Raw genomic sequence first — 24318 nt, 5'->3', positions numbered from 1 at the left:
CCCCAATATCCTAATTTATCCATTCCTCACACCTTTTCATTGGCTTAACCGTAAGTTTGTCTTCTCAATTTGAGATTGTCTTTCTCTATGGATATATGTTCATTTTTATGAATTTTCAGATACCATAAGTGATATTATAGGACATTTGTCTTTCACGTTTTGACTTACTTCACGTTGTGTGATTATCTCTAGGCTTATCTTTGGTGCTGCATATGCCATTCTTTTATTTTTTTTCGTGGCTAGTATTCCATTCTGTACATGTACCACTTCTTCTTTGTCCATTCATCTGTTTATGGACCTTTTTTTTGCTTCCATGTCTTGGCTATTTCAGTATTGCTGCAGTGCATGTTTGCCTGTCTGTGCCTTTCCGATTCTGGTCTTCTTAGGGTATAGGCCCATTAGGGGATCGGCCGCATCATATGGTAGCTCAATGTTTACCTTTTAAACGCAGCTCCATTCTGTTCTCATTAGTGCTGTTACCACTTTACATCCCACCAGCAGCTAGAAGGTACACAGTTCCCTAAAACCTCTTCAGTGTTTATAGTTTGTAGACGTTTTTCTGATGGTCATTTGACTGGTGAGAGCTGAAACCTTTGTGGATGTTGGATTTGCATGCAGCTAATAATTCCTTATACTGAGCTTTAGGCATGTCCTTTTTTTTCCTTTTCCTTTTTTTTTAAAGAGTGAGTACAACTTCCCTCTTCAGATTGACTTCTTGAAAAATTTGTCATGTGTTGAATTTTCTTGCCTATTCCCTACCCCAGGACATTTTTTGAGGGCAGGTGTCATTTACAGCCCTGCAGTCCTTGTGACTATTAAGCGACCATTAGCACTGGGTTTAATGCTGCTGTTGTGGGAAACAACCACAAGGCGGCAGCATTATTACGTTCTCAACTCTTGTTACTAGGACAACAGAGTCTTCCTGGACGTCGTATTCCTCGGTTGTAAATTAGAGTGGAATGTGCTGGGACAAGACCACAGAAGTTTATGTCTCCTTACTTAGGTTCGTTTTTTAAATTTAATTTATATTTCTTATCGGAGGAAATTTGATTAGAGTGTTGTGATTGTCTGGCTGTACAGAATCTGGTCAATGATTCATACATATGTCTGTTCATCTTCAGATCCTTTTACCATGTATGTTATTACAGAATGTTGAGTAGACCTCCCTTGGTATTTGGTAGGTGTTTTGTCATTATATATTTTATATGTATTGGTGATTATATAATTCATATAGTTCATATGTTATAGGTTTATATACATTTAACATACATTAGTATATGTATGTTAGCCCCATAATCCTAATTTATCCGTCCTCCCACCTTTCATTTTGGTTAACCATTAGTTTGTTTTATAAGTCTGTGAGTGTCTTTTTCTGTGGAAATATGTTCATTGGTAGCAATCTTAGGATAACATGTATAAATGATATCATAGGATATTTGTCATTCCCTTTTGACTTACTTAACGTTATATGATTATTTCTAGGCTCATGTGTAGTCCTGAAAACCGCATTGTTCATTTTTTTTCCGAACCTACTATTCCATTCAGTACGTATACCACTTCTTCTTTGTCCATTTATCTGTTGATGGACATTTTGTTTGCTTGCATGGCTTGGCTATTGTAAATATTGCTGCAGTGCATGTTTGCCTGTGTGTGCCTTTCCGATTCTGGTCTTCTTAGGGTATAGGCCCATTAGGGGATCGGCCGCATCATATGGTAGCTCAATTTTTACCTTTTAAACGCAGCTCCCTTCTGTTCTCATGATTAGCTGTTACCAGTTTACATCCAACCAACAGCATAGTGGGTATGCATTTCTCCACCAACCCGTCAGCATTCATTATTTGTAGACTTTTTACGGATGGCATTTTGAATATTGGGTGGCGAAATGTTTTTGTAGTTTGGATTTGCGTCCAACCAATAATTCCTGACATTGAGCTTTTATTCATGTTCTTCTTTTTTTAAAATAACAGAGTGAGTAACACTTACCTCTTCAAACAGTTTTCTTGAGAAATTTTCCGTATTGTGAACTTTCTTGGCCATTACCTACCCCAGGACATTTTTTGAGGACACGTGTCATTTACGGCCCTACAATTACTGTGAATCTCAAGTGACCGTTAGCCCTGTGTTTAAAGCTGCTGTTGTGGGAAACGGCCACAAGGCGGCAGCATTTCTCCATTTCCAAATCTGGTTACTAGGGCAGCAGAGCCTTCCTGAAAGTCGTGTTCCTAGGTTGTAAATTAGAATGGGATATGCCAGGGAAAACCCCAGTAACTTTATGTCTCATTAATTGTTGTTCGTGGTTTTAATTTTTTAAATTGGGGCAATGAGTAGAATAGTGTTTGTTCTGGGTGTACACAATCAGGTTCAATTGAACATTATATATATCTATTCATGTACAGAGCCTCTTCCCATGTAAATTACTATTATTTTTTTAAATAAATTTTATTTATTTATTTATTTTTGGCTGAGTTGGATCTTCGTTGCTGCATGTGGGCTTTCTCCACTTGCGGTGAGCGGGGGCTACTCTCCGTTGCGGTGCACGGGCTTCTCACTGCAGTGGCTTCTCTTGTTGCGGAGCACGGGCTCTAGGCGTGCGGGCTTCAATAGTTGTGGGGCATGGGCTCAGTAGTTATGGCTCATGGGCTCCAGAGCGTAGGCTCATTAGTTGTGGTGCACGAGCTTCGTTGCTCTGCAGCATGTGGGATCTTCCCGAACCAGGGTTCGAACCTGTGTCCCCTGCATTGGCAGGCGGGTTCTTAACCATGGTGCCACCAGGAAAGCCCCCGTGTAAATTATTACAGAGCGTTCAGTAGACCTCCATTGGTTTATGGTCGGTCTTTTTGATACATGTGTTTAATATGTATTTGTATACGTATGGTAACCCTAATCTTAATGTATCCATTCCTGCCACCTTTCCTTTTAGATAACCATAGTTTGTTTTCTAAGTCTGTGAGAGTCTTTCTCTGTGGAAATATGTGCATACGTGTCAGTTGTTAGGTAACAGCTAGGAGTGATATCACAGGTTATTTGTCGTCTGCTTTCCGACGTACCTCATGTTCTGTGATCATCTCTAGGCTCATCTATGGTGCTGCAAAGAGCAGTGTTTCATCCTTTTCCATGGTGAATATTCCATTGTGTACATGGACCACTTCTTCTTTGTGCATTCATCTGTTGATGGACATTTTGGTTACTTCCAAGTCTTGGCTATGCTAAATATTGATGCAGTGCAGGATTGCCAGCCTGTGTCTTTTGGATTCTGGTCTTCGCAGGGGTTAGGCCCAGCAGTGGGCCTACTAGATCATATGGTAGTTCAATTTTTACCTTTCAACGCACCTCCATTCTGTTCTCACTACTGGCTGTTACCAGTTTACATCCCACCAGCAACTAGAGGGTACACAGATCTCTAAAACCCCTTCAGCATTTATTGTCTGTAGACTCTTTACTGATGGCATTTTGAGTGTTGGATGGTGATACCTTTTTGTAGTTTGGATTTGCATGCGCCTAATAATTCCTGATATTGAGCTTTTATCTACGTCCGTTTTCTTTCTTTTTTTTTAAAGTGAAACACAGAAACTTACCTCTTCAAATTGTTTCCTTGAGAAATGTGCCATGTCCTGTGAATGCCTGTGGCCATTACCTGCACCAGGACATTTTTTGAGGGCAGGTGTCGTTTACAGCCCTGTAGTAATTGTGACTATCACATGACCATTAGTTCTGCGTTTAAAGCTGCTGTTGCAGGCAACGGCCACGAGGGGGCAGCATTTCTATATTCCCAACTCTGGTTACTAGGGCAACAGAGCCTTCCTGGAAGTCCTGTTTGTAGGTTGTAGAGTAGAGTGGAATGTGCCAGGACAAACCCCCAAAAACTATGTCTACTTAATTGTTGTTGGTATTCTCAGTTTAATTTTCATTTTTCTCAGAGCAAATTTGATGGCAATGTTGTGTTTGTTCTAGGTGTACAGAATCTCTTTCAGTGATTCATATATCTTTTCATGTTTGGATCCTGTTCCATATAGGTTATTACAGAATGTTGTGTAGACCTCTCTTGGTATTCGGTATGTCTGATGATTATATATTTTATAAGTATTAGCATATGTCTGTTAAACCCAATATCCTCCGTTATACATTCCTCACACCTTTCCATTTGGTTAACCACAGGTTTGTTTTCTGAGCACGTCAGTGTCCTTCTCTGTGGAAATAGGTTCATTCCTATCAATTTTTAGGTAACACCTATACGTGATATCATAGGATATGTGTCTCTCGCTTTCTGACTTACTTCAAGTTGTGTGATTATCTGTAGCCTCATCTATGGTGCTGCAAAGAGCATTGTTTCATTCTTTTCTGTGTCTAATATTGCATTGTGTACATGGACCACTTTTTCGTCCATTCATCTGATGATGGACATTTTTGTTGCTTCCATGTCTTGGCTATTGTAAATACTGCTGCAGTACACGATTTTCCATCCTGTGTCTTTCTGATTCTGGCTTTCACAGGTGACAGGCCCAATAGTGGGCCTTCCGGATCATATGGTGACTCAATTTTTACCTTTAAACGCACTGCCATTCTGTTCCTATTATATGGTTGTTACCAGTTTACATCCCACTTAGACCGAGAGGTTACGCTATTCTCCACAACTTCTTCAACATCTATCGTTTGTTGACTTTCTGCTGATGGTCATTCTGACTGGTGTGAGGTGATACCTTTGTGTAGATTGGATTTGCATGCGTCTAATAATTCCTGATGTTTTGCATTTATCAATGTCCTTTTCATTTTTTTTTTAAGATTCAGCTAAACTTACAACTTCAAATTGCCTTCTTGAAAAATTTGCTGCGTTTGGATTTCTTTGGCCATTCCCTACCCCAGGACAGTTTTTGAGGGCATGAGTCATTTACAGCCCTGCAGTCCTTGTGAATATTAGTGACCATTAGCAGTGGATTTAAAGCTGCTCTTTGAGGAAACGGCCTTAGGGTGGCAGCATTTCTACGTTGCCAACTCTTCTTGCTAGGGAAACAGAACCTTGCTGCAAGTTGTGCTTTTAGGTTGCAGATTAGAGTGGAATGTGCCAGGAGAAACCCCCATAAGTTTTAGCCTCCTTAATTCTTGTTTGTGTCTTTAAGTTGTAGTTTTTATCAGAGCAAATTTGATTGAAAAGTGTCTTTTGTTCTAGGTGTACAGAATCTTGTTCATGTACACATATACATATATCTATTGATCTTTGTGTCCTTTTCCATGTAGGTTATTACAAAGTGTTGAGTAGACCACTCTTGGTATTCCATAGGTCTTTGGGGATGATATATTTTATATGTATTAGTATATGTTTGTTAACCCCAATATCCTAATTTATCCATTCCTCACACCTTTTCATTGGCTTAACCATAAGTTTGTCTTCTCAATTTGAGATTGTCTTTCGCTATCGATATATGTTGATTTTTATGAATTTTCAGATACCATAAGTGATATTATAGGACATTTGTCTTTCACATTTTGACTTACTTCACGTTGTGTGATTATCTCTAGGCTTATCTTTGGTGCTGCATATGCCATTCTTTTATTTTTTTTCACGGCTAATATTCCATTCTGTACATGTACCACTTCTTCTTTGTCCATTTATTTGTTTATGGACCTTTTGTTTGCTTCCATGTCTTGGCTATTTCAATATTGCTGCAGTTCACGTTTGCCTGTGTGTGCCTTTCCGATTCTGGTCTTCTTAGGGTATAGGCCCATTAGGGGATCGGCTGCATCATATGGTAGCTCAATTTTTACCTTTTAAACGCAGCTCCATTCTGTTCTCATGATTAGGTGTTACCAGTTTACATCCAACCAACAGCATAGTGGGTATGCATTTGTCATCCAACCCGTCAGCATTCATTGTTTGTAGACTTTTTACGGATGGCATTTTGAATATTGGGTGGCGAAATTTTTTTGTAGTTTGGATTTGCATCCAACCAATAATTCCTGATATTGAGCTTTTATCCATGTTCTTCTTTTTTTAAAATAACAGAGTGAGTAACACTTACCTCTTCAAACTGTTTTCTTGAGAAATTTTCCGTATTGTGAACTTTTTTGGCCATTACATACCCCAGGACATTTTTTGAGGACACGTGTCATTTATAGCCCTACAATTACTGTGAATCTCAAGTGACCGTTAGCCCTGTGTTTAAAGCTGCTATTATGGGAAACAGCCACAAGGCGGCAGCACTTCTCCATTTCCAAATCTGGTTACTAGGGCAGCAGAGCCTTACCTGAAAGTCGTGTTCCTAGGTTGTAAATTAGAATGGGATATGCCAGGGAAAACCCCAGTAACTTTATGTCTCATTAATTGTTGTTCGTGGTTTTAATTTTTTAAATTGGGGTAATGAGTAGAATAATGTTTGTTCTGGGTGTACACAATCAGGTTCAATTGAACATTATATATATCTATTCATGTACAGAGCCTCTTCCCATGTAAATTACTATTATTTTTTTTTGTAAATTTTTTTCATTTATTTATTTATTTTTGGCTGAGTTGGATCTTCGTTGCTGCATGTGGGCTTTCTCCAGTTGCGGTGAGCGGGGGCTACTCTCCGTTACGGTGCACGGGCTTCTCACTGCAGTGGCTTCTCTTGTTGCAGAGTACGGGCTCTAGGCGTGCGGGCTTCAGTAGTTCTGGTGCATGGGCTCAGTAGTTATGGCTCATGGGCTCCAGAGCGTAGGATCATTAGTTGTGGTGCACGAGCTTCGTTGCTCGGCAGCATGTGGGATCTTTCCGAACCAGGGATCCAACCTGTGTCCCCTGCATTGGCAGGCGGATTCTTAACCACGGTGCCACCAGGCAAGCCCCCGTGTAAATTATTACAGAGCGTTCAGTAGACCTCCCTTGGTATATGGTCGGTCTTTTTGATACATGTGTTTAATATGTATGTGTATACGTATGGTAACCCTAATCTTAATGTATCCATTCCTCCCACCTTTCCTTTTAGATAACCATAGTTTGTTTTCTAAGTCTGTGAGAGTCTTTCTCTGTGGAAATATGTGCATACGTGTCAGTTGTTAGGTAACAGCTAGGAGTGATATCACAGGTTATTTGTCGTCTGCTTTCCGACTTACCTCATGTTCTGTGATCATCTCTAGGCTCATCTATGGTGCTGCAAAGAGCAGTGTTTCATCCTTTTCCATGGCGAATATTCCATTGTGTACATGGACCACTTCTTCTTTGTGCATTCATCTGTTGATGGACATTTTGGTTACTTCCAAGTCTTGGCTATGCTAAATATTGATGCAGTGCAGGATTGCCAGCCTGTGTCTTTTGGATTCTGGTCTTCTCAGGGGTTAGGCCCAGCAGTGGGCCTACTAGATCATATGGTAGTTCAATTTTTACCTTTCAACGCACCTCCATTCTGTTCTCACTACTGGCTGTTACCAGTTTACATCCCACCAGCAACTAGAGGGTACACAGATCTGTAAAACCCCTTCAGCATTTATTGTTTGTAGACGTTTTACTGATGGCATTTTGAGTGTTGGGTGGTGATACCTTTTTGTAGTTTGGATTTGCATGCGTCTAATAATTCCCGATATTGAGCTTTTATCTACGTCCGTTTTCTTTCTTTTTTTAAAGGTGAAACAGAGTAATTTACCTCTTCAAATTGTTTCCTTGAAAAATGTGCCATGTTCTGTGAATTCCTGTGGCCATTACCTGCACCAGGACATTTTTTGAGGGCAGGTGTCGTTTACAGCCCTGTAGTAATTGTGACTATCACATGACCATTAGTTCTGCGTTTAAAGCTGCTGTTGCAGGCAACGGCCACGAGGGGGCAGCATTTCTATATTCCCAACTCTGGTTACTAGGGCAACAGAGCCTTCCTGGAAGTCCTGTTTGTAGGTTGTAGAGTAGAGTGGAATGTGCCAGGACAAACCCCCAAAAACTATGTCTACTTATTTGTTGTTGGTATCCTCAGTTTAATTTTCATTTTTCTCAGAGCAAATTTGATTGCAATGTTGTGTTTGTTCTAGGTGTACAGAATCTCTTTCAGTGATTCATATATCTTTTCATGTTTGGATCCTGTTCCATATAGGTTATTACAGAATGTTGTGTAGACCTCTCTTGGTATTCGGTATGTCTGATGATTATATATTTTATAAGTATTAGCATATGTCTGTTAAACCCAATATCCTCTGTTATACATTCCTCACACCTTTCCATTTGTTTAACAACAAGTTTGTTTTCTGAGCACGTCAGGGTCCTTCTCTGTGAAAATAGTTTCATTCCTATCAATTTTTAGGTAACACCTATATGTGATATCATAGGATATGTGTCTCTCGCTTTCTGACTTACTTCAAGTTTTGTGATTATCTGTAGCCTCATCTATGGGGCTGCAAACAGCATTGTTTCATTCTTTTCTGTGTCTAATATTGCATTGTGTACATGGACCACTTTTTCGTCCATTCATCTGATGATGGACATTTTTGTTGCTTCCATGTCTTGGTTATTGTAAATACTGCTGCAATACACGATTTTCCATCCTGTGTCTTTCTGATTCTGGCTTTCACAGATGACAGGTCCAATAGTGGGCCTTCCGGATCATATGGTGACTCAATTTTTACCTTTAAACGCACTGCCATTCTGTTCCTATTATATGGTTGTTACCAGTTTACATCCCACTTAGACCGAGAGGTTACGCTATTCTCCACAACTTCTTCAACATCTATCGTTTGTTGACTTGTTGCTGATGGTCATTCTGACTGGTGTGAGGTGACACCTTTGTGTAGATTGGATTTGCATGCGTCTAATAATTCCTGATGTTTTGCGTTTATCAATGTCCTTTTCATTTTTTTTTAAGATTCAGCTAAACTTACAACTTCAAATTGCCTTCTTGAAAAATTTGCTGCGTTTGGATTTGTTTGGCCATTCCCTACCCCAGGACAGTTTTTGAGGGCATGAGTCATTTACAGCCCTGCAGTCCTTGTGAATATTAGTGACCATTAGCAGTGGATTTAAAGCTGCTCTTTGAGGAAACGGCCTTAGGGTGGCAGCATTTCTACGTTGCCAACTCTGCTTGCTAGGGAAACAGAACCTTGCTGCAAGTTGTGCTTTTAGGTTGCAGATTAGAGTGGAATGTGCCAGGAGAAACCCCCATAAGTTTTAGCCTCCTTAATTCTTGTTTGTGTCTTTAAGTTGTAGTTTTTATCAGAGCAAATTTGATTGAAAAGTGTCTTTTGTTCTAGGTGTACAGAATCTTGTTCATGTACACATATACATATATCTATTGATCTTTGTGTCCTTTTCCATGTAGGTTATTACAAAGTGTTGAGTAGACCACTCTTGGTATTCCATAGGTCTTTGGGGATGATATATTTTATATGTATTAGTATATGTTTGTTAACCCCAATATCCTAATTTATCCATTCCTCACACCTTTTCATTGGCTTAACCATAAGTTTGTCTTCTCAATTTGAGATTGTCTTTCGCTATCGATATATGTTGATTTTTATGAATTTTCAGATACCATAAGTGATATTATAGGACATTTGTCTTTCACATTTTGACTTACTTCACGTTGTGTGATTATCTCTAGGCTTATCTTTGGTGCTGCATATGCCATTCTTTTATTTTTTTTCATGGCTAGTATTCCATTCTGTACATGTACCACTTCTTCTTTGTCCATTCATCTGTTTATGGACCTTTTTTTTGCTTCCATGTCTTGGCTATTTCAATATTGCTGCAGTGCATGTTTGCCTGTCTGTGCCTTTCCGATTCTGGTCTTCTTAGGGTATAGGCCCATTAGGGGATCGGCCGCATCATATGGTAGCTCAATGTTTACCTTTTAAACGCAGCTCCATTCTGTTCTCATTAGTGCTGTTACCACTTTACATCCCACCAGCAGCTAGAAGGTACACAGTTCCCTAAAACCTCTTCAGTGTTTATAGTTTGTAGACGTTTTTCTGATGGTCATTTGACTGGTGAGAGCTGAAACCTTTGTGGATGTTGGATTTGCATGCAGCTAATAATTCCTTATACTGAGCTTTAGGCATGTCCTTTTTTTTCCTTTTCCTTTTTTTTTAAAGAGTGAGTACAACTTCCCTCTTCAGATTGACTTCTTGAAAAATTTGTCATGTGTTGAATTTTCTTGCCTATTCCCTACCCCAGGACATTTTTTGAGGGCAGGTGTCATTTACAGCCCTGCAGTCCTTGTGACTATTAAGCGACCATTAGCACTGGGTTTAATGCTGCTGTTGTGGGAAACAACCACAAGGCGGCAGCATTATTACGTTCTCAACTCTTGTTACTAGGACAACAGAGTCTTCCTGGACGTCGTATTCCTCGGTTGTAAATTAGAGTGGAATGTGCTGGGACAAGACCACAGAAGTTTATGTCTCCTTACTTAGGTTCGTTTTTTAAATTTAATTTATATTTCTTATCGGAGGAAATTTGATTAGAGTGTTGTGATTGTCTGGCTGTACAGAATCTGGTCAATGATTCATACATATGTCTGTTCATCTTCGGATCCTGTTACCATGTATGTTATTACAGAATGTTGAGTAGACCTCCCTTGATATTTGGTAGGTGTTTTGTCATTATATATTTTATATGTATTGGTGATTATATAATTCATATAGTTCATATGTTATAGGTTTATATACATTTAACATACATTAGTATATGTATGTTAGCCCCATAATCCTAATTTATCCGTCCTCCCACCTTTCATTTTGGTTAACCATTAGTTTGTTTTATAAGTCTGTGAGTGTCTTTTTCTGTGGAAATATGTTCATTGGTAGCAATCTTAGGATAACATGTATAAATGATATCATAGGATATTTGTCATTCCCTTTTGACTTACTTAACGTTATATGATTATTTCTAGGCTCATGTGTAGTCCTGAAAACCGCATTGTTCATTTTTTTTCCGAACCTACTATTCCATTCGGTACGTATACCACTTCTTCTTTGTCCATTTATCTGTTGATGGACATTTTGTTTGCTTGCATGGCTTGGCTATTGTAAATATTGCTGCAGTGCATGTTTGCCTGTGTGTGCCTTTCCGATTCTGGTCTTCTTAGGGTATAGGCCCATTAGGGGATCGGCCGCATCATATGGTAGCTCAATTTTTACCTTTTAAACGCAGCTCCATTCTGTTCTCATGATTAGCTGTTACCAGTTTACATCCAACCAACAGCATAGTGGGTATGCATTTCTCCACCAACCCGTCAGCATTCATTATTTGTAGACTTTTTACGGATGGCATTTTGAATATTGGGTGGCGAAATGTTTTTGTAGTTTGGATTTGCGTCCAACCAATAATTCCTGACATTGAGCTTTTATTCATGTTCTTCTTTTTTTAAAATAACAGAGTGAGTAACACTTACCTCTTCAAACAGTTTTCTTGAGAAATTTTCCGTATTGTGAACTTTCTTGGCCATTACCTACCCCAGGACATTTTTTGAGGACACGTGTCATTTACGGCCCTACAATTACTGTGAATCTCAAGTGACCGTTAGCCCTGTGTTTAAAGCTGCTGTTGTGGGAAACGGCCACAAGGCGGCAGCATTTCTCCATTTCCAAATCTGGTTACTAGGGCAGCAGAGCCTTCCTGAAAGTCGTGTTCCTAGGTTGTAAATTAGAATGGGATATGCCAGGGAAAGCCCCAGTAACTTTATGTCTCATTAATTGTCGTTCGTGGTTTTAATTTTTTAAATTGGGGCAATGAGTAGAATAGTGTTTGTTCTGGGTGTACACAATCAGGATCAATTGAACATTATATATATCTATTCATGTACAGAGCCTCTTCCCATGTAAATTACTATTATTTTTTTAAATAAATTTATTTTATTTATTTATTTATTTTTGGCTGAGTTGGATCTTCGTTGCTGCATGTGGGCTTTCTCCACTTGCGGTGAGCGGGGGCTACTCTCCGTTGCGGTGCACGGGCTTCTCACTGCAGTGGCTTCTCTTGTTGCGGAGCATGGGCTCTAGGCGTGCGGGCTTCAATAGTTGTGGGGCATGGGCTCAGTAGTTATGGCTCATGGGCTCCAGAGCGTAGGCTCATTAGTTGTGGTGCACGAGCTTCGTTGCTCTGCAGCATGTGGGATCTTCCCGAACCAGGGTTCGAACCTGTGTCCCCTGCATTGGCAGGCGGGTTCTTAACCACGGTGCCACCAGGAAAGCCCCCGTGTAAATTATTACAGAGCGTTCAGTAGACCTCCCTTGGTATATGGTCGGTCTTTTTGATACATGTGTTTAATATGTATTTGTATACGTATGGTAACCCTAATCTTAATGTATCCATTCCTCCCACCTTTCCTTTTAGATAACCATAGTTTGTTTTCTAAGTCTGTGAGAGTCTTTCTCTGTGGAAATATGTGCATACGTGTCAGTTGTTAGGTAACAGCTAGGAGTGATATCACAGGTTATTTGTCGTCTGCTTTCCGACTTACCTCATGTTCTGTGATCATCTCTAGGCTCATCTATGGTGCTGCAAAGAGCAGTGTTTCATCCTTTTCCATGGTGAATATTCCATTGTGTACATGGACCACTTCTTCTTTGTGCATTCATCTGTTGATGGACATTTTGGTTACTTCCAAGTCTTGGCTATGCTAAATATTGATGCAGTGCAGGATTGCCAGCCTGTGTCTTTTGGATTCTGGTCTTCTCAGGGGTTAGGCCCAGCAGTGGGCCTACTAGATCATATGGTAGTTCAATTTTTACCTTTCAACGCACCTCCATTCTGTTCTCACTACTGGCTGTTACCAGTTTACATCCCACCAGCAACTAGAGGGTACACAGATCTCTAAAACCCCTTCAGCATTTATTGTCTGTAGACTCTTTACTGATGGCATTTTGAGTGTTGGATGGTGATACCTTTTTGTAGTTTGGATTTGCATGCGCCTAATAATTTCCGATATTGAGCTTTTATCTATGTCCGTTTTCTTTCTTTTTTTTTAAAGTGAAACACAGAAACTTACCTCTTCAAATTGTTTCCTTGAGAAATGTGCCATGTCCTGTGAATGCCTGTGGCCATTACCTGCACCAGGACATTTTTTGAGGGCAGGTGTCGTTTACAGCCCTGTAGTAATTGTGAATATCACATGACCATTAGTTCTGCGTTTAAAGCTGCTGTTGCAGGCAACGGCCACGAGGGGGCAGCATTTCTATATTCCCAACTCTGGTTACTAGGGCAACAGAGCCTTCCTGGAAGTCCTGTTTGTAGGTTGTAGAGTAGAGTGGAATGTGCCAGGACAAACCCCCAAAAACTATGTCTACTTAATTGTTGTTGGTATTCTCAGTTTAATTTTCATTTTTCTCAGAGCAAATTTGATGGCAATGTTGTGTTTGTTCTAGGTGTACAGAATCTCTTTCAGTGATTCATATATCTTTTCATGTTTGGATCCTGTTCCATATAGGTTATTACAGAATGTTGTGTAGACCTCTCTTGGTATTCGGTATGTCTGATGATTATATATTTTATAAGTATTAGCATATGTCTGTTAAACCCAATATCCTCCGTTATACATTCCTCACACCTTTCCATTTGGTTAACCACAGGTTTGTTTTCTGAGCACGTCAGTGTCCTTCTCTGTGGAAATAGGTTCATTCCTATCAATTTTTAGGTAACACCTATACGTGATATCATAGGATATGTGTCTCTCGCTTTCTGACTTACTTCAAGTTGTGTGATTATCTGTCGCCTCATCTATGATGCTGCAAACAGCATTGTTTCATTCTTTTCTGTGTCTAATATTGCATTGTGTACATGGACCACTTTTTCGTCCATTCATCTGATGATGGACATTTTTGTTGCTTCCATGTCTTGGCTATTGTAAATACTGCTGCAATACACGATTTTCCATCCTGTGTCTTTCTGATTCTGGCTTTCACAGGTGACAGGCCCAATAGTGGGCCTTCCGGATCATATGGTGACTCAATTTTTACCTTTAAACGCACTGCCATTCTGTTCCTATTATTGGCTGTTACCAGTTTACATCCCACTTAGACCGAGAGGTTACGCTATGCTCCACAACTTCTTCAACATCTATCGTTTGTTGACTTTTTGCTGATGGTCATTCTGACTGGTGTGAGGTGATACCTTTGTGTAGATTGGATTTGCATGCGTCTAATAATTCCTGATGTTTTGCATTTATCAATGTCCTTTTCATTTTTTTTTAAGATTCAGCTAAACTTACAACTTCAAATTGCCTTCTTGAAAAATTTGCTGCGTTTGGATTTGTTTGGCCATTCCCTACCCCAGGACAGTTTTTGAGGGCATGAGTCATTTACAGCACTGCAGTCCTTGTGAATATTAATGACCATTAGCAGTGGATTTAAAGCCACTGTTTGAGGAAACGGCCTTAGGGTGGCAGCATTTCTACGTTGCCAACTCTGCTTGCTAGGGAAACAGAACCTTGCTGCAAGTTGTGCTTTTAGGTTGCAGATCAGAGTGGAATGTGCCAGGACAAACCCCCATAAGTTTTAGCCTCCTTAATTCTTTTCTGTGTCTTTAAGTTGTAGTTTTTATCAGAGCAAATTTGATTGAAAAGTGTCTTTTGTTCTAGGTGTACAGAATCTTGTTCATGTACACATATACATATATCTATTGATCTTTGTGTCCTTTTCCATGTAGGTTATTATAAAGTGTTGAGTAGACCACTCTTGGTATTCCTTAGGTCTTTGGGGATGATATATTTTATATGTATTTGTACATGTTTGTTAACCCCAATATCCTAATTTATGCACTCCTCACACCTTTTCTTTGGCTTAACCATAAGTTTGTCTTCTCAATCTGAGATTGTCTTTCTCTATGGAAATATGTGCATTTTTATGAATTTTCAGATACCATAAGTGATATCATAGGACATTTGTCTTTCGCATTCTGACTTACTTCACGTTGTGTGATTATCTCTAGGCTCATCTGTGGTGCTGCATATGCCATTCTTTTATTTTTTTTCACGGCTAATATTCCATTCTGTACATGTACCACTTCTTCTTTGTCCATTCATTTGTTTATGGACCTTTTGTTTGCTTCCATGTCTTGGCTATTTCAATATTGCTGCAGTTCATGTTTGCCTGTGTGTGCCTTTCCGATTCTGGTCTTCTTAGGGTATAGGCCCATTAGGGGATCGGCCGCATCATATGGTAGCTCAATTTTTACCTTTTAAACGCAGCTCCATTCTGTTCTCATGATTAGCTGTTACCAGTTTACATCCAACCAACCGCATAGTGGGTATGCATTTCTCCACCAACCCGTCAGCATTCATTATTTGTAGACTTTTTACGGATGGCATTTTGAATATTGGGTGGCGAAATGTTTTTGTAGTTTGGATTTGCGTCCAACCAATAATTCCTGACATTGAGCTTTTATTCATGTTCTTCTTTTTTTAAAATAACAGAGTGAGTAACACTTACCTCTTCAAACAGTTTTCTTGAGAAATTTTCCGTATTGTGAACTTTCTTGGCCATTACCTACCCCAGGACATTTTTTGAGGACACGTGTCATTTACGGCCCTACAATTACTGTGAATCTCAAGTGACCGTTAGCCCTGTGTTTAAAGCTGCTGTTGTGGGAAACGGCCACAAGGCGGCAGCATTTCTCCATTTCCAAATCTGGTTACTAGGGCAGCAGAGCCTTCCTGAAAGTCGTGTTCCTAGGTTGTAAATTAGAATGGGATATGCCAGGGAAAACCCCAGTAACTTTATGTCTCATTAATTGTTGTTCGTGGTTTTAATTTTTTAAATTGGGGCAATGAGTAGAATAGTGTTTGTTCTGGGTGTACACAATCAGGTTCAATTGAACATTATATATATCTATTCATGTACAGAGCCTCTTCCCATGTAAATTACTATTATTTTTTTAAATAAATTTATTTTATTATTTATTTTTGGCTGAGTTGGATCTTCGTTGCTGCATGTGGGCTTTCTCCACTTGCGGTGAGCGGGGGCTACTCTCCGTTGCGGTGCACGGGCTTCTCACTGCAGTGGCTTCTCTTGTTGCGGAGCACGGGCTCTAGGCGTGCGGGCTTCAATAGTTGTGGGGCATGGGCTCAGTAGTTATGGCTCATGGGCTCCAGAGCGTAGGCTCATTAGTTGTGGTGCACGAGCTTCGTTGCTCTGCAGCATGTGGGATCTTCCCGAACCAGGGTTCGAACCTGTGTCCCCTGCATTGGCAGGCGGGTTCTTAACCATGGTGCCACCAGGAAAGCCCCCGTGTAAATTATTACAGAGCGTTCAGTAGACCTCCCTTGGTTTATGGTCGGTCTTTTTGATACATGTGTTTAATATGTATTTGTATACGTATGGTAACCCTAATCTTAATGTATCCATTCCTGCCACCTTTCCTTTTAGATAACCATAGTTTGTTTTCTAAGTCTGTGAGAGTCTTTCTCTGTGGAAATATGTGCATACGAGTCAGTTGTTAGGTAACAGCTAGGAGTGATATCACAGGTTATTTGTCGTCTGCTTTCCGACGTACCTCATGTTCTGTGATCATCTCTAGGCTCATCTATGGTGCTGCAAAGAGCAGTGTTTCATCCTTTTCCATGGTGAATATTCCATTGTGTACATGGACCACTTCTTCTTTGTGCATTCATCTGTTGATGGACATTTTGGTTACTTCCAAGTCTTGGCTATGCTAAATATTGATGCAGTGCAGGATTGCCAGCCTGTGTCTTTTGGATTCTGGTCTTCGCAGGGGTTAGGCCCAGCAGTGGGCCTACTAGATCATATGGTAGTTCAATTTTTACCTTTCAACTCACCTCCATTCTGTTCTCACTACTGGCTGTTACCAGTTTACATCCCACCAGCAACTAGAGGGTACACAGATCTCTAAAACCCCTTCAGCATTTATTGTCTGTAGACTCTTTACTGATGGCATTTTGAGTGTTGGATGGTGATACCTTTTTGTAGTTTGGATTTGCATGCGTCTAATAATTCCCGATATTGAGGTTTAATCTATGTCCGTTTACTTTCATTTTTTTAAGGTGAAACAGAGTAACTTACCTCTTCAAATTGTTTCCTTGAAAAATGTGCCATGTCCTGTGAATGCCTGTGGCCATTACCTGCACCAGGACATTTTTTGAGGGCAGGTGTCGTTTACAGCCCTGTAGTAATTGTGACTATCACATGACCATTAGTTCTGCGTTTAAAGCTGCTGTTGCAGGCAACGGCCACGAGGGGGCAGCATTTCTATATTCCCAACTCTGGTTACTAGGGCAACAGAGCCTTCCTGGAAGTCCTGTTTGTAGGTTGTAGAGTAGAGTGGAATGTGCCAGGACAAACCCCCAAAAACTATGTCTACTTAATTGTTGTTGGTATTCTCAGTTTAATTTTCATTTTTCTCAGAGCAAATTTGATTGCAATGTTGTGTTTGTTCTAGGTGTACAGAATCTCTTTCAGTGATTCATATATCTTTTCATGTTTGGATCCTGTTCCATATAGGTTATTACAGAATGTTGTGTAGACCTCTCTTGGTATTCGGTATGTCTGATGATTATATATTTTATAAGTATTAGCATATGTCTGTTAAACCCAATATCCTCCGTTATACATTCCTCACACCTTTCCATTTGGTTAACCACAGGTTTGTTTTCTGAGCACGTCAGTGTCCTTCTCTGTGGAAATAGGTTCATTCCTATCAATTTTTAGGTAACACCTATACGTGATATCATAGGATATGTGTCTCTCGCTTTCTGACTTACTTCAAGTTGTGTGATTATCTGTAGCATCATCTATGGTACTGCAAACAGCATTGTTTCATTCTTTTCTGTGTCTAATATTGCATTGTGTACATGGACCACTTTTTCGTCCATTCATCTGATGATGAACATTTTTGTTGCTTCCATGTCTTGGCTATTGTAAATACTGCTGCAGTACACGATTTTCCATCCTGTGTCTTTCTGATTCTGGCTTTCACAGGTGACAGGCCCAATAGTGGGCCTTCCGGATCATATGGTGACTCAATTTTTACCTTTAAACGCACTGCCATTCTGTTCCTATTATTGGCTGTTACCAGTTTACATCCCACTTAGACCGAGAGGTTACGCTATGCTCCACAACTTCTTCAACATCTATCGTTTGTTGACTTTTTGCTGATGGTCATTCTGACTGGTGTGAGGTGATACCTTTGTGTAGATTGGATTTGCATGCGTCTAATAATTCCTGATGTTTTGCGTTTATCAATGTCCTTTTCATTTTTTTTTAAGATTCAGCTAAACTTACAACTTCAAATTGCCTTCTTGAAAAATTTGCTGCGTTTGGATTTGTTTGGCCATTCCCTACCCCAGGACAGTTTTTGAGGGCATGAGTCATTTACAGCCCTGCAGTCCTTGTGAATATTAATGACCATTAGCAGTGGATTTAAAGCCGCTGTTTGAGGAAACGGCCTTAGGGTGGCAGCATTTCTACGTTGCCAACTCTGCCTGCTAGGGAAACAGAACCTTGCTGCAAGTTGTGCTTTTAGGTTGCAGATTAGAGTGGAATGTGCCAGGAGAAACCCCCATAAGTTTTAGCCTCCTTAATTCTTGTTTGTGTCTTTAAGTTGTAGTTTTTATCAGAGCAAATTTGATTGAAAAGTGTCTTTTGTTCTAGGTGTACAGAATCTTGTTCATGTACACATATACATATATCTATTGATCTTTGTGTCCTTTTCCATGTAGGTTATTACAAAGTGTTGAGTAGACCACTCTTGGTATTCCATAGGTCTTTGGGGATGATATATTTTACATGTATTAGTATATGTTTGTTAACCCCAATATCCTAATTTATCCATTCCTCACACCTTTTCATTGGCTTAACCGTAAGTTTGTCTTCTCAATTTGAGATTGTCTTTCTCTATGGATATATGTTCATTTTTATGAATTTTCAGATACCATAAGTGATATTATAGGACATTTGTCTTTCACGTTTTGACTTACTTCACGTTGTGTGATTATCTCTAGGCTTATCTTTGGTGCTGCATATGCCATTCTTTTATTTTTTTTCGTGGCTAGTATTCCATTCTGTACATGTACCACTTCTTCTTTGTCCATTCATCTGTTTATGGACCTTTTTTTTGCTTCCATGTCTTGGCTATTTCAGTATTGCTGCAGTGCATGTTTGCCTGTCTGTGCCTTTCCGATTCTGGTCTTCTTAGGGTATAGGCCCATTAGGGGATCGGCCGCATCATATGGTAGCTCAATGTTTACCTTTTAAACGCAGCTCCATTCTGTTCTCATTAGTGCTGTTACCACTTTACATCCCACCAGCAGCTAGAAGGTACACAGTTCCCTAAAACCTCTTCAGTGTTTATAGTTTGTAGACGTTTTTCTGATGGTCATTTGACTGGTGAGAGCTGAAACCTTTGTGGATGTTGGATTTGCATGCAGCTAATAATTCCTTATACTGAGCTTTAGGCATGTCCTTTTTTTTCCTTTTCCTTTTTTTTTAAAGAGTGAGTACAACTTCCCTCTTCAGATTGACTTCTTGAAAAATTTGTCATGTGTTGAATTTTCTTGCCTATTCCCTACCCCAGGACATTTTTTGAGGGCAGGTGTCATTTACAGCCCTGCAGTCCTTGTGACTATTAAGCGACCATTAGCACTGGGTTTAATGCTGCTGTTGTGGGAAACAACCACAAGGCGGCAGCATTATTACGTTCTCAACTCTTGTTACTAGGACAACAGAGTCTTCCTGGACGTCGTATTCCTCGGTTGTAAATTAGAGTGGAATGTGCTGGGACAAGACCACAGAAGTTTATGTCTCCTTACTTAGGTTCGTTTTTTAAATTTAATTTATATTTCTTATCGGAGGAAATTTGATTAGAGTGTTGTGATTGTCTGGCTGTACAGAATCTGGTCAATGATTCATACATATGTCTGTTCATCTTCGGATCCTGTTACCATGTATGTTATTACAGAATGTTGAGTAGACCTCCCTTGATATTTGGTAGGTGTTTTGTCATTATATATTTTATATGTATTGGTGATTATATAATTCATATAGTTCATATGTTATAGGTTTATATACATTTAACATACATTAGTATATGTATGTTAGCCCCATAATCCTAATTTATCCGTCCTCCCACCTTTCATTTTGGTTAACCATTAGTTTGTTTTATAAGTCTGTGAGTGTCTTTTTCTGTGGAAATATGTTCATTGGTAGCAATCTTAGGATAACATGTATAAATGATATCATAGGATATTTGTCATTCCCTTTTGACTTACTTAACGTTATATGATTATTTCTAGGCTCATGTGTAGTCCTGAAAACCGCATTGTTCATTTTTTTTCCGAACCTACTATTCCATTCGGTACGTATACCACTTCTTCTTTGTCCATTTATCTGTTGATGGACATTTTGTTTGCTTGCATGGCTTGGCTATTGTAAATATTGCTGCAGTGCATGTTTGCCTGTGTGTGCCTTTCCGATTCTGGTCTTCTTAGGGTATAGGCCCATTAGGGGATCGGCCGCATCATATGGTAGCTCAATTTTTACCTTCTAAACGCAGCTCCATTCTGTTCTCATGATTAGCTGTTACCAGTTTACATCCAACCAACAGCATAGTGGGTATGCATTTCTCCACCAACCCGTCAGCATTCATTATTTGTAGACTTTTTACGGATGGCATTTTGAATATTGGGTGGCGAAATGTTTTTGTAGTTTGGATTTGCGTCCAACCAATAATTCCTGACATTGAGCTTTTATTCATGTTCTTCTTTTTTTAAAATAACAGAGTGAGTAACACTTACCTCTTCAAACAGTTTTCTTGAGAAATTTTCCGTATTGTGAACTTTCTTGGCCATTACCTACCCCAGGACATTTTTTGAGGACACGTGTCATTTACGGCCCTACAATTACTGTGAATCTCAAGTGACCGTTAGCCCTGTGTTTAAAGCTGCTGTTGTGGGAAACGGCCACAAGGCGGCAGCATTTCTCCATTTCCAAATCTGGTTACTAGGGCAGCAGAGCCTTCCTGAAAGTCGTGTTCCTAGGTTGTAAATTAGAATGGGATATGCCAGGGAAAGCCCCAGTAACTTTATGTCTCATTAATTGTCGTTCGTGGTTTTAATTTTTTAAATTGGGGCAATGAGTAGAATAGTGTTTGTTCTGGGTGTACACAATCAGGATCAATTGAACATTATATATATCTATTCATGTACAGAGCCTCTTCCCATGTAAATTACTATTATTTTTTTAAATAAATTTATTTTATTTATTTATTTATTTTTGGCTGAGTTGGATCTTCGTTGCTGCATGTGGGCTTTCTCCACTTGCGGTGAGCGGGGGCTACTCTCCGTTGCGGTGCACGGGCTTCTCACTGCAGTGGCTTCTCTTGTTGCGGAGCATGGGCTCTAGGCGTGCGGGCTTCAATAGTTGTGGGGCATGGGCTCAGTAGTTATGGCTCATGGGCTCCAGAGCGTAGGCTCATTAGTTGTGGTGCACGAGCTTCGTTGCTCTGCAGCATGTGGGATCTTCCCGAACCAGGGTTCGAACCTGTGTCCCCTGCATTGGCAGGCGGGTTCTTAACCACGGTGCCACCAGGAAAGCCCCCGTGTAAATTATTACAGAGCGTTCAGTAGACCTCCCTTGGTATATGGTCGGTCTTTTTGATACATGTGTTTAATATGTATTTGTATACGTATGGTAACCCTAATCTTAATGTATCCATTCCTCCCACCTTTCCTTTTAGATAACCATAGTTTGTTTTCTAAGTCTGTGAGAGTCTTTCTCTGTGGAAATATGTGCATACGTGTCAGTTGTTAGGTAACAGCTAGGAGTGATATCACAGGTTATTTGTCGTCTGCTTTCCGACTTACCTCATGTTCTGTGATCATCTCTAGGCTCATCTATGGTGCTGCAAAGAGCAGTGTTTCATCCTTTTCCATGGTGAATATTCCATTGTGTACATGGACCACTTCTTCTTTGTGCATTCATCTGTTGATGGACATTTTGGTTACTTCCAAGTCTTGGCTATGCTAAATATTGATGCAGTGCAGGATTGCCAGCCTGTGTCTTTTGGATTCTGGTCTTCGCAGGGGTTAGGCCCAGCAGTGGGCCTACTAGATCATATGGTAGTTCAATTTTTACCTTTCAACTCACCTCCATTCTGTTCTCACTACTGGCTGTTACCAGTTTACATCCCACCAGCAACTAGAGGGTACACAGATCTCTAAAACCCCTTCAGCATTTATTGTCTGTAGACTCTTTACTGATGGCATTTTGAGTGTTGGATGGTGATACCTTTTTGTAGTTTGGATTTGCATGCGTCTAATAATTCCCGATATTGAGGTTTAATCTATGTCCGTTTACTTTCATTTTTTTAAGGTGAAACAGAGTAACTTACCTCTTCAAATTGTTTCCTTGAAAAATGTGCCATGTCCTGTGAATGCCTGTGGCCATTACCTGCACCAGGACATTTTTTGAGGGCAGGTGTCGTTTACAGCCCTGTAGTAATTGTGACTATCACATGACCATTAGTTCTGCGTTTAAAGCTGCTGTTGCAGGCAACGGCCACGAGGGGGCAGCATTTCTATATTCCCAACTCTGGTTACTAGGGCAACAGAGCCTTCCTGGAAGTCCTGTTTGTAGGTTGTAGAGTAGAGTGGAATGTGCCAGGACAAACCCCCAAAAACTATGTCTACTTAATTGTTGTTGGTATTCTCAGTTTAATTTTCATTTTTCTCAGAGCAAATTTGATTGCAATGTTGTGTTTGTTCTAGGTGTACAGAATCTCTTTCAGTGATTCATATATCTTTTCATGTTTGGATCCTGTTCCATATAGGTTATTACAGAATGTTGTGTAGACCTCTCTTGGTATTCGGTATGTCTGATGATTATATATTTTATAAGTATTAGCATATGTCTGTTAAACCCAATATCCTCCGTTATACATTCCTCACACCTTTCCATTTGGTTAACCACAAGTTTGTTTTCTGAGCACGTCAGTGTCCTTCTCTGTGGAAATAGGTTCATTCCTATCAATTTTTAGGTAACACCTATACGTGATATCATAGGATATGTGTCTCTCGCTTTCTGACTTACTTCAAGTTGTGTGATTATCTGTAGCCTCATCTATGATGCTGCAAACAGCATTGTTTCATTCTTTTCTGTGTCTAATATTGCATTGTGTACATGGACCACTTTTTCGTCCATTCATCTGATGATGGACATTTTTGTTGCTTCCATGTCTTGGCTATTGTAAATACTGCTGCAATACACGATTTTCCATCCTGTGTCTTTCTGATTCTGGCTTTCACAGGTGACAGGCCCAATAGTGGGCCTTCCGGATCATATGGTGACTCAATTTTTACCTTTAAACGCACTGCCATTCTGTTCCTATTATTGGCTGTTCCCAGTTTACATCCAACTTAGACCGAGAGGTTACGCTATGCTCCACAACTTCTTCAACATCTATCGTTTGTTGACTTTTTGCTGATGGTCATTCTGACTGGTGTGAGGTGATACCTTTGTGTAGATTGGATTTGCATGCGTCTAATAATTCCTGATGTTTTGCATTTATCAATGTCCTTTTCATTTTTTTTTAAGATTCAGCTAAACTTACAACTTCAAATTGCCTTCTTGAAAAATTTGCTGCGTTTGGATTTTTTTGGCCATTCCCTACCCCAGGACAGTTTTTGAGGGCATGAGTCATTTACAGCCCTGCAGTCCTTGTGAATATTAATGACCATTAGCAGTGGATTTAAAGCTGCTGTTTGAGGAAACGGCCTTAGGGTGGCAGCATTTCTACGTTGCCAACTCTGCTTGCTAGGGAAACAGAACCTTGCTGCAAGTTGTGCTTTTAGGTTGCAGATCAGAGTGGAATGTGCCAGGACAAACCCCCATAAGTTTTAGCCTCCTTAATTCTTGTTTGTGTCTTTAAGTTGTAGTTTTTATCAGAGCAAATTTGATTGAAAAGTGTCTTTTGTTCTAGGTGTACGGAATCTTGTTCATGTACATATATATATATATCTATTGATCTTTGTGTCCTTTTCCATGTAGGTTATTACAAAGTGTTGAGTAGACCACACTTGGTATTCCATAGGTCTTTGGGGATGATATATTTTATATGTATTAGTACATGTTTGTTAACCCCAATATCCTAATTTATGCACTCCTCACACCTTTTCTTTGGCTTAACCATAAGTTTGTCTTCTCAATCTGAGATTGTCTTTCTCTATGGAAATATGTGCATTTTTATGAATTTTCAGATACCATAAGTGATATCATAGGACATTTGTCTTTCGCATTCTGACTTACTTCACGTTGTGTGATTATCTCTAGGCTCATCTGTGGTGCTGCATATGCCATTCTTTTATTGTTTTTCACGGCTAATATTCCATTCTGTACATGTACCACTTCTTCTTTGTCCATTCATTT

The sequence above is a fragment of the Balaenoptera ricei genome, chromosome 6 (genome assembly GCF_028023285.1).
Source record: "Balaenoptera ricei isolate mBalRic1 chromosome 6, mBalRic1.hap2, whole genome shotgun sequence".
NCBI lineage: Eukaryota > Metazoa > Chordata > Mammalia > Artiodactyla > Balaenopteridae > Balaenoptera > Balaenoptera ricei.
The sequence above is the reverse complement of the archived record's forward strand: the minus strand, read 5'-3'. Positions refer to the sequence as shown.